Source organism: Oncorhynchus masou, chromosome 20 (assembly GCF_036934945.1).
Source record: "Oncorhynchus masou masou isolate Uvic2021 chromosome 20, UVic_Omas_1.1, whole genome shotgun sequence".
Classification (NCBI taxonomy): Eukaryota; Metazoa; Chordata; class Actinopteri; order Salmoniformes; family Salmonidae; genus Oncorhynchus; species Oncorhynchus masou.
The window spans coordinates 168,167-178,358 of record NC_088231.1 but is presented as its reverse complement, the minus strand read 5'-3'; positions in this window follow the sequence as shown (position 1 = coordinate 178,358).

Here is a 10,192-nt window from a genome sequence, read left to right as displayed (position 1 = left end):
ATGTTCAGGGCCAGTTTATTACTGGCCACCCATTCCAAAACTCTCTGCAACTCCTTGCATGGCCATGCAGTCATGGCTGAACACAGAGTACAGGAGGGGGCTGAGCACGCACCCCTGTGGGGCCCCCGTGTTGAAGATCAGCGTGACGGAGGTGTTGTTGCCTACCTTCACCACTTGGGGTAATCCCGTCAGGAAGTCCAGAAACCAGTTTCACAGGGAGGGGTTCAGACCCAGGGCACTGAGCTTAGTGATGAGCTTGGAGGGCACTATGCTGTTGAAGGCTGAGCTGTAGTCGATGAACAGCATTCTTACATAGGTATTTATCTTGTTTAGGTGGGATAGGGCAGTGTGCAGTGCAATGCTGTGGATTATGTCGTCCATGGGTCTGTTGGGGCGATATACAAATTGTAATGGGTCTAGGGTGTCAGGTAAGGTGGAGGTAATATGATCCTTAACTAACCTCTTAAAGCACTTCATTTCATGATGTCAGAAGTGAGTGCTATGGGGCGATAGTCATTTATACCGAACAAAAATATAAAACGCTATCTGCAACAATTTCAAATATTTGACTGAGTTACAGTTCATATAAGCAAATCAGTCAATTAAAATACATTCATTAGGCCCTAATGTATGGAGTTCACATGACTGGAAATACAGATACAAATCTGTTGGTCACAGATATTGTATCTTAAAAAAAAAGTAGGGGTGTGGATCAGAAAACCAGTCAGTATCTGGTGTGAACACCATATATATGCCTCATGCAGCGCGACACATCTCCTTCGCATAGAGTTGATCAGACTGTTGATTGTGGCCTGTGGAATGTTGTCCCACTACTCTTCAATGGCTGTGTGAAGCTGCTGGATGTTGGCGGAAACTGGAACACGCTCTCGTACATGTTGATCCAGAGCATCCCAGCATGCTCAATGACTGACATGTCTGGTGAGTATGAAGGCCATGCTAGAACTGGGACATTTTCAGCTTGCAGGAATTGTGTACAGATCCTTGCAACGTGGGGCAATGAAACATGTAACATGCATTATCATGTCTAACATGTCTAACGTCTATAGTTGTGAGGAGTTGTGAGGTGCGCGTAATGATGAGTGCCAGGCATGCGTAATGATGAAACCCAGGACCTGTGGTGTCAGTTTTGATGGGTATGGAGCAGCACGGGATGAGGGTCAAGGACCAGTAACACATCTGTAAATGGTATTCTTAATGTCTCCTTGGATCTCTACCAAATTAGGTAACTCCGCTTTTAGTTTTAATGCACCTCATTGCCGGAACCAACTGCAAAATACACTGAAATTGGATGCTCTGATGCAACTTGGGCAATTTAAAATGGTGCTATGTTCAGGTCTGAATGTATTAAAATTGTATTTGTTTTACCTTTATTTAAACAGGAAGTCACCATTTAGACCAGGGTCTCTTTTGCAAGGGACCCCTGCACATACAATTCATAGACAAATCAAAAATACAGCACAATGAAGAAAAACAGCCACAGTCCTTAGCAAACAGATATTACAAATGCCTTATAGATGAAAGAAAGAATTGTTCTGCCATATTTGTAGACTTGTCAAAAGCGTTTGATACTGTAGACAGTGTTATTCTGTTGAATAAGCGGCCCTCGATAGGGTTGGGTAGTGATGCTTGCCGATGTTTTCATAATTATCTCAATGACAGAACTCAGGCCATCAAGGTCGATGGGGTCAAATCTGAGTTCCTTGAGTTACATAAAGTGGTGTCCCAAGGTTCGATACGAGGCACACTACTGTTTACAATCTATATAAATAACATTGGTAATGATGTAAAAAATATATTTATTTGTATGCAGACAATAGTGTTGTATTCCATTGCTCCATTGGTTGGCCAAGCCTTTTCACATTTGAAGTCTAATTTTCAAGCCTATTATTGTCAAGCACTATTATTGTATCTAAAGTTAGTGCTAAATGCAAAGGCCCACAACCCAAATTTAAATGAATTTGTAATGACTAGTTTGAACGGTACACAAATTGAGTTCCTTCCTACAACTATCTTGGTATCTGGCTTGATGACAAACTGTCATTTAAAAAACATGTCACTGAGCTGGTAAAGAAGTGGAAGTTCTTTTACAGAAACAAAGCAAGTCAGACTTTTGTTAATATGAAGGAAATTGTCCAGGTTTTTTTTACGTCTATTTTCGATTATGAGGATATTATCTACACTCTAAAAAGAAAAAGTACCTGGAGTATCCTACACGGGTTCTTCAAATTGAACCTGTGGGCCCTGTAAGTTCTTTGAAGAACCCTTTGGGGGTTATTTCAATAATCCCTTTTAATGGCTCCTCGAAGAACCCTTTGAACAACCTTTTGGGTTGATTTATTTAACTACGCCCCCCTCCCCTATTATTATTAATAGTGATAATACACATAACAATAACACAATATTTTTGTTCTCAGTGTTTATTATCATTTTAGTGGCAAAGCATAATTAAACAAAATTAAACAAATCCAAATATGAGGTAAACTCCAATATATCCTCTGGCATGTTTTGTATTTGTATTTATTATGGATCCCCATTACTCTTCCTGGGGTTCAGAAAAATTAAAGCAGTTTATACAATTTTAAAACATTACAATACATTCACAGACTTCACAGACATTCACAGACTGCCCTCAGGCACATACTCCACCACTACCACATATCTACAGTATTAAATTCATGTGTATGCATAGTGCGTATTTTATCATGTGTATGTATAGTGCGTATGTTATCGTGTGTGTGTGTGTGTGTGTGTGTGTGTGTGTGTGTGTGTGTGTGTGTGTGTGTGTGTGTGTGTGTGTGTGTGTGTGTGTGTGTGTGTGTATGCATGTGTCTGTGCCAATGTTTGTGTTGCTTCACAGTCCCCGCTGTTCCACAAGGTGTTTTTTAAATATATTTTTAAAATATATTTTTACTGCTTACTTGATGTGGAATAGAGTTCCATGTAGTCATGGCTCTATGTAGTACTGTGCATCTCCCATAGTCTGTTCTGGACTTGGGGACTGTGAAGAGACCTCTTGTGGCATGTCTTGTGGGGTATGCATGGGTGTCCGAGCTGTGTGCCAGTAGTTTAAACAAAAAGCTTGGTACATTCAGCTTGTCAACACTTCTTACAAAAACAAGTTGTGATGAAGTCAATCTCTCATCCACATTGAGCCATGAGAGATTGACATGCATATTATTAATATTAGCTCTCTGTGTACATCCAAGGGCCAGCCGTGCTGCCCTGTTCTGAGCCAAATATGAAAAGATAGATGGTATCATCATAAAACAATACCAATTTAGATACTACAAGGGACAAACCTTACCTTAAATTGAGGATATCTTTACATTTTTCAGTTAAGTGCCTGCTGTCCTTTCAAATTCAAGTCCAAATGTTTCAGTTGGGCATAACTAAGGAAGAAGAACTAAGGAGGTTCCTTTTAAAATATTTTTTTTGAAACTTTAACTAGGCAAGTTGGTTCCTTGATGAACCCCACTTCCTATAGGGTTCTTGGAATAACCTTTTGGGGACCATTTTCAGTGCCAAAAGCCCTTTGAGAACCCTTTGAAGAACTTTTAGGATCTTAGAAGAACCCTTGTTGAACCCCTAATTTTTTGAGTGTATATATATTTTTTTACCTTTATTTAACCAAGCAAGTCAAGAACAAATTCTTATTTTCAATGACAGCCTGGGAACAGTTGGTTAACTGCCTGTTCAAGGGCAGAACGACAGATTTGTACCTTGTCAGCTCGGGGGTTTGAACTCACAACCTTCCGGTTACTAGTCCAACGCTCTAACCACTAGGCTACCCTGTCGCCCCATGTATGCATGTAGCAGTATCTACACTTAAACCACTAGATGCTGTTGTGTCCTTAGGTTTATTAGTGGTAATGGTTATATAACTCATCAGGCCTGTAGATTGCTACTAATGAAAATGTGGTGAAGGTGAGTTGGACTGATTTGATTGACTTAAAATCAATGTCCTGCCTGGGCAATTCCATGCAAGATTGCCCAAAGATATTTATAGCCTTTCACCTTGGAGTTGTATGCACATTTTTGTTGTGATGTTTCAACCCACCCACCTATAAAAGTGACAGGATTGATTGTAACAGGGTTGATGCTTTAATCTTAAAGGGCAACTGTACTTACTGATTATGCCTCGGTTTAGATTTGTTTCATTAAGAAATTCCAGCAGCATACTGAATTCAACCGTCAATTTGTTTTCTGGGTGTGGTTTGATGTGGGGGTCTCATGGTCATGGCTAGAAAGGATCCAGCTTTTGTCAAATTTACCTCAAAAGTTGACATGTATTGCATTTTAGCTAACCCTAACCCTTTTTCCTAACCTTAACTTAATAATCTTAACCTGTGTAAATTCTTCTAGCCTGCTAAGAAAATTCAATTCTGACATTAATTTGACAAAAGCTAGATCTATTCTAGCCATGACCTTGCCTCTTGTATGTGTTCTCAGGTGGGAAGAGTTAGCAAATTTATTTTTATTGGTTACATACACATGGTTAGCAGATGTTAATGTGAGTGCAGCAAAATGCTTGTGCTTCTAGTTCCGACAGTGCAGCAACATCTATCATGTAGTCTAACAATTCCACAATAACTACCTAATACACACAAATCTAAGTAAGGAATGGAATTTGAGTATATGAATGTATGGATGAGCAATGACAGAGCGGCATAGGCAAGTATGAAATACAGTATATACATTTGAGATGAGTAATGCAAGATATGTAAACATTATTAAAGTGACATTATTAAAGTGATTAGTGATCCATTTAATAAAGTGGCCGATGATTTCAAGTATATACCGTTGAAGTCGGAAGTTTACATACACCTTAGCCAAATACATTTAAACACAGTTTTTCACAATTCCTGACATTTAATACTTGTAAAAATTCCTGTCTTAAGACAGTTAGGATCACCACTTTATTTAAGAATGTGGAATGTCAGAATAATAGTAGAGAGAATTATTTATTTCAGCTTTAATTTATTTCATCACATTCCCAGTGGGTCAGAGGTTTACATACACTCAATTAGTATTTGGTAGCATTGCCTTTAAATTGTTAACTTGGGTCAAAGTTTCAGGTAGCCTTCCATAAGCTTCCCACAATAAGTTGGGTGAATTTTGGCCCATTACTTCTGACAGAGCTGGTGTAACTCAGGCAGGTTTGAAGGCTTCCTTGCTCGCACACACTTTTTTCAGTTCTGCTCACAAATGTTCTATAGGATTGAGGTCAGGGCTTTGTGATGGACACTCCAGTACCTTGACTTTGCTATCCTTAAGCCATTTTGCCACAACTTTGGAAGTATGCTTGAGGTCATTGTCCATTTGGAAGACCCAAGCTTTAACTTCCTGACTGATGTCTTCAATATATCCACATAATGTTCCTCCCTCATGATGCCATCTATTTTGTGAAGTGCACCAGTCCCTCCTGCAGCAAAGCACCCCCACAACATGATGCTGCCACCCCCGTGCTCACGGTTGGGATGGTGTTCTTCGGCTTGCAAGCCTCCCCCTTTTCCCTCCAAACATAACGATGGTCATTATGGCCAAACAGTTCTATTTTTGTTTCATCAGACCAGAGGACATTTCTCCAAAAAGTATGATCTTTGTCACCATGTGCAGTTGCAAACCATAGTCTGGCTTTTTTATGGTGGGTTTGGAGCAGCGGCTTCTTCCTTGCTGAGCGACCTTTCAGGTTATGTTGATATTGGACTTGTTTTACTGTGGATACAGATACTTTTGTACCTGTACTTTTGTAACTCCAGCATCTTCACAAGGTCCTTTGCTGTTGTTCTCGGATTGATTTGCACTTTTCACACCAAAGTACGTTCATCTCTAGGAGATAGAACGTGTCTCCTTCCAGAGCGGTATGGCGGCTGCGTGGTCCCATGGTGTTTATACTTGGGTACTATTGTTTGTACAGATGAACGTGGTACCTTGAGGCGTTTGGAAATTGCTCCCAAGGATGAACCAGACCTTGTGGAGGTCCACATTTTTTTTCGGAGGTCTTGGCTGATTTCTTTAGATTTTCCCATGATGTTAAGCAAAAGGCACTGAGATGAAAGGTAGGCCTTGAAATACATCCACAGGTACACCTCCAATTGACTCATATGATGGCCGGTTCCCCTCTTTCCACTGGGATTCTCTGCCTCTAACCCTATTACAGGGGCTGAGTCACTGGCTTACTGGTGCTCTTCCATGCCGTCCCTAGGAGGGGTGCTTCACTTGAGTGGGTTGAGTCACTGATGTGATCTTCCTGTCTGGGTTGGCGCCCCCCCCCCCCCTTGGGTTATGCCGTGGCGGAGATCTTGTGGGCTATACTCGGCCTTGTCTCAGGATGGTAAGTTGGTGGTTGAAGATATCCCTCTAGTGGTGTGGGGGCTGTGCTTTGGCAAAGTGGGTGGGGTTATATCCTTCCTGTTTGGCCCTGTCCGGGGGTATCATCGGATGGGGCCACAGTGTCTCCTGACCCCTCCTGTCTCAGCCTCCAGTATTTATGCTGCAGTAGTTTATGTGTCGGGGGCCTAGGGTCAGTTTGTTATATCTGGAGTACTTCTCCTGTCTTATCCGGTGTCCTGTGTGAATTTAAGTACGCTCTCTCTAATTCTCTCTTTCTTTCTCTCTCTCGGAGGACCTGAGCCCTAGGAACATGCCTCAGGACTTCCTGGCATGATGACTCCTTGCTTTCCCCAGTCCACCTGGCCGTGCTGCTGCTCCAGTTTCAACTGTTCTGCCTGTGATTACTATTTTTTGACCATGCTGGTCATTTATGAACATTTGAACATCTTGGCCATGTTCTGTTATAATCTCCACCCGGCACAGCCAGAAGAGGACTGGCCACCCCTCATAGCTTGGTTCCTCTCTAGGTTTCTTCCTAGGTTTTGGCCTTTCTAGGGAGTTTTTCCTAGCCACCGTGCTTCTACACCTGCATTGCTTGCTGTTTGGGGTTTTAGGCTGGGTTTCTGTACAGCACTTTGAGATATCAGCTGATGGGCTATATAAATAAATTTGAATTAGCCTATCAGAAGCTTCTAAAGCCATGACATAATTTTCTGGAATTTTCCAAGCAGTTTAAAGGCACAGTCAACTTAGTGTATGTAAACTTCTGACCCACTGGAATTGTGATACAGTGAACTTTAAGTGAAATAATCTGTCTGTAAACAAAAAGTAGATGTCCTAACCGATTTGCCAAAACTAAATTAGTTTTAATGACTCCAACCTAATTGTATGTAAACTTCCGACTTCAACTGTATCCATGGAGTAACCATGGTAAGTCTGATGTTTAGACAAATGTGACCGACCGCCTTGTTTCGGACTTATGTAGCAAAATTTGAAATTGTGTTTTTTACATTGGATAAAAGTAGACACACAGGGCTAGAAATGGAACAATGGGAAATAAATTCTGCTTTGAAAGTTGATAAACTTGCAACCCCACTTTTGAGAAAATGGCCCTTGAAGCACTTCTTTGTCTACACCCATTCAACATTGTTCACACCCTCTTAAACCTTAACCCCACCTGTCTCTTTAAGGATTCACATGAGACTGTGTGCTAAACAGAGTGAGTAGTTTAGTAAACAACCAAAGATTTCAAAACTAAATATGGTCAAAGTAGTTGTCTACAATAAGGAACAATTCCAGTTAAAAATACACTATCTAGTCCTTGGCCTATATCCTAATCTGACTTGGTGCAGTTCTTCACATTACCGTCTCTGGTAAACAAACACTATATCAAACAAAATGTGTCAAATGCACAGGATACAGAAGGTGTTAACTGTACCGTGAAATGATTACGTGCATAGTAGCAATGTCAAATCCAGATAAAAATATTTTATACATATTAAACATTTTATTAGATGACACTTACCCGACATACTTGGCGAAATTCATGGGGCATGTGAAATAAATGCTATAACCACCCCCAAGCCACATCTAGCTAAGTGGATGGGTCACAGTTGTCTAGAAATGTACAGTACACTACCATTCAAAAGTTTTAGAACACCTACTCATTCACTGTTATATCTTTATTTTTTACTATTTTCTACATTGTAGAATAATAGCGAAGACATCAAAACTATGAAATAACACATATAGAATCATGTAGTAACCAAAAAAGTGTTAAACAAATCTAAATATATTTCATATTTGAGATTCTTCAAATAGTCACACTTTGCCTTGGTGATAGCTTTGCAAAACTCTTGGTATTTCTCAACCAGCTTCATGAGGTAGTCACCTGGAATGTATTTCAATTTCCAGGTGTGCCTTCTTAAAAGTAAATTTTTCAAATGTCTTTCCTGCTTAAAGCGTTTGAGCCAATCGGTTGTGTTGTGACAAGGTAGGGGGTATACAGAAGATAGCCCTATTTGGTAATAAGACCAAGCCCATATTATGGCAATAATCATGCCAACAATAACCATAATAGTCTCTTGAAACTCTAGGGGCGCTATATCATTTTTGGATAAAAAGACGTGCCCGTTTTAAGCGCAGTATTTTGTCACAAAAAAATGCTCGACTATGGATATAATTGGTAGCTTTGGAAAGAAAACACTCTGACGTGTCCAGAACTGCAAAGATATTCTCTGTGCGTGCCCTAGAACGTGAGCTACAGGCAAAACCAAGATGAGACGGCATCCAGGAAATGAGCAGGATTTTTGAGGCTCCGTTTTCCATTGTCTCCTTATATGGCTGTGAATGCGAGAGGAATGAGTCTGCCCTTTCTGTCGTTTCCCCAAGGTGTCTGCAGCATTGTGACGCATTTGTAGGCATATCATTGGAAGATTGACCATAAGAGACCACATTTACCAGGTGTCCGCCCAGTGTCCTGCGCCAAAGTATTTTTCCATGGAATTCAGAGAAGAAAGCATGCTTCCACGAACGATATATCAATGAAGAGATATGTGAAAAAACACCTTGAGGATTGATTCCAAACAACGTTTGCCATGTTTCGGTCGATATTATGGAGTTAATTCGGAAAAAGTTTGACGTTGTTGGTGACTGAATTTTTGGTTCGTTTCGGTAGCCAAATGTGATGTACAAAACGGAGCGATTTCTCCTACACAAAGATGCTTTCCGGAAAAACTGGACATTTGCTATGTAACTGAGAGTCTCCTCATTGAAAACATCCGAAGCTCTTCAAAGGTAAATGATTTTATTTATTTGGTTATCTGGTTTTTGTGAAAATGTTGCGTGCTAAATGCTACTCAAAATGCTAAGCTAGCTTAGCATACTCTTACACAAATTAGTGAATTGCTATGGTTCAAAAGCATATTTTGAAAATCTGAGATGACAGTGTTGTTAAGAAAAGGCTAAGCTTGAGAGTAGGCACATTATTTTCATTTTATTTGCGATTTTCAGAAATCGTTAACGTTGCGTTATGCTAATGAGCCTGAGGCTTTATTCACGATCCCGGATCCGGGATGGGGAGTTTCAAGAGGATAAGTAAAGAAAAATTACAGTCCATTATTACTTTAAGACATGAAGGTTAGTCAATACGGAACATTTCAAGAACTTTGAAAGTTTCTTCAAGTGCAGTCACAAAAACCATCAAGCGCTATGATGAAACTGGCTCTCATGAGGACTGCCACAGGAATGGAGGACCCAGAGTTACCTCTGCTGCAGAGGATAAGTTCATTTGAGTTTATTTTTGATTATTTATTGAATATTCGAAACATACAATATACTTCCAGTGAAGCCGCTCAATAACTACATCATACCAGTCATCCAACAGATTCCCATTCAGAGCGACACACAGAAGCATCCAGGGTCAATGCCCTGCTCAAGGGCATGTTGACCGATCTACCACCAGGCCAAAAAACGTGAACCCGAACACTCCAAGATCCCCCCACAGTTCCCCAATAGCTGTCCCTCAACCATTCGAGACCCCTGCCACAGTCCCACCAGGAAGAAAAAATCAAAATCAAAAATACAATTAATTCCATTCCCCACCCCCAAGAACCCCCCAATGTACCAACAACCAAGAGAATGAACTAAAGAAAAAAAGGAAAAGACAGAAGAAAACAGTAAACAACAATACAAAAATAAAAAATAAAATAAAATAAAACTAAACAATACATTTAAAACAAAGGACATCAAGGACAACTAAAATCATAACAGCAATGCCAACTGTATATGTTTGTGTGCATGTCTGGCACTATTACATGTTCAGTATTGTCAGGACCCG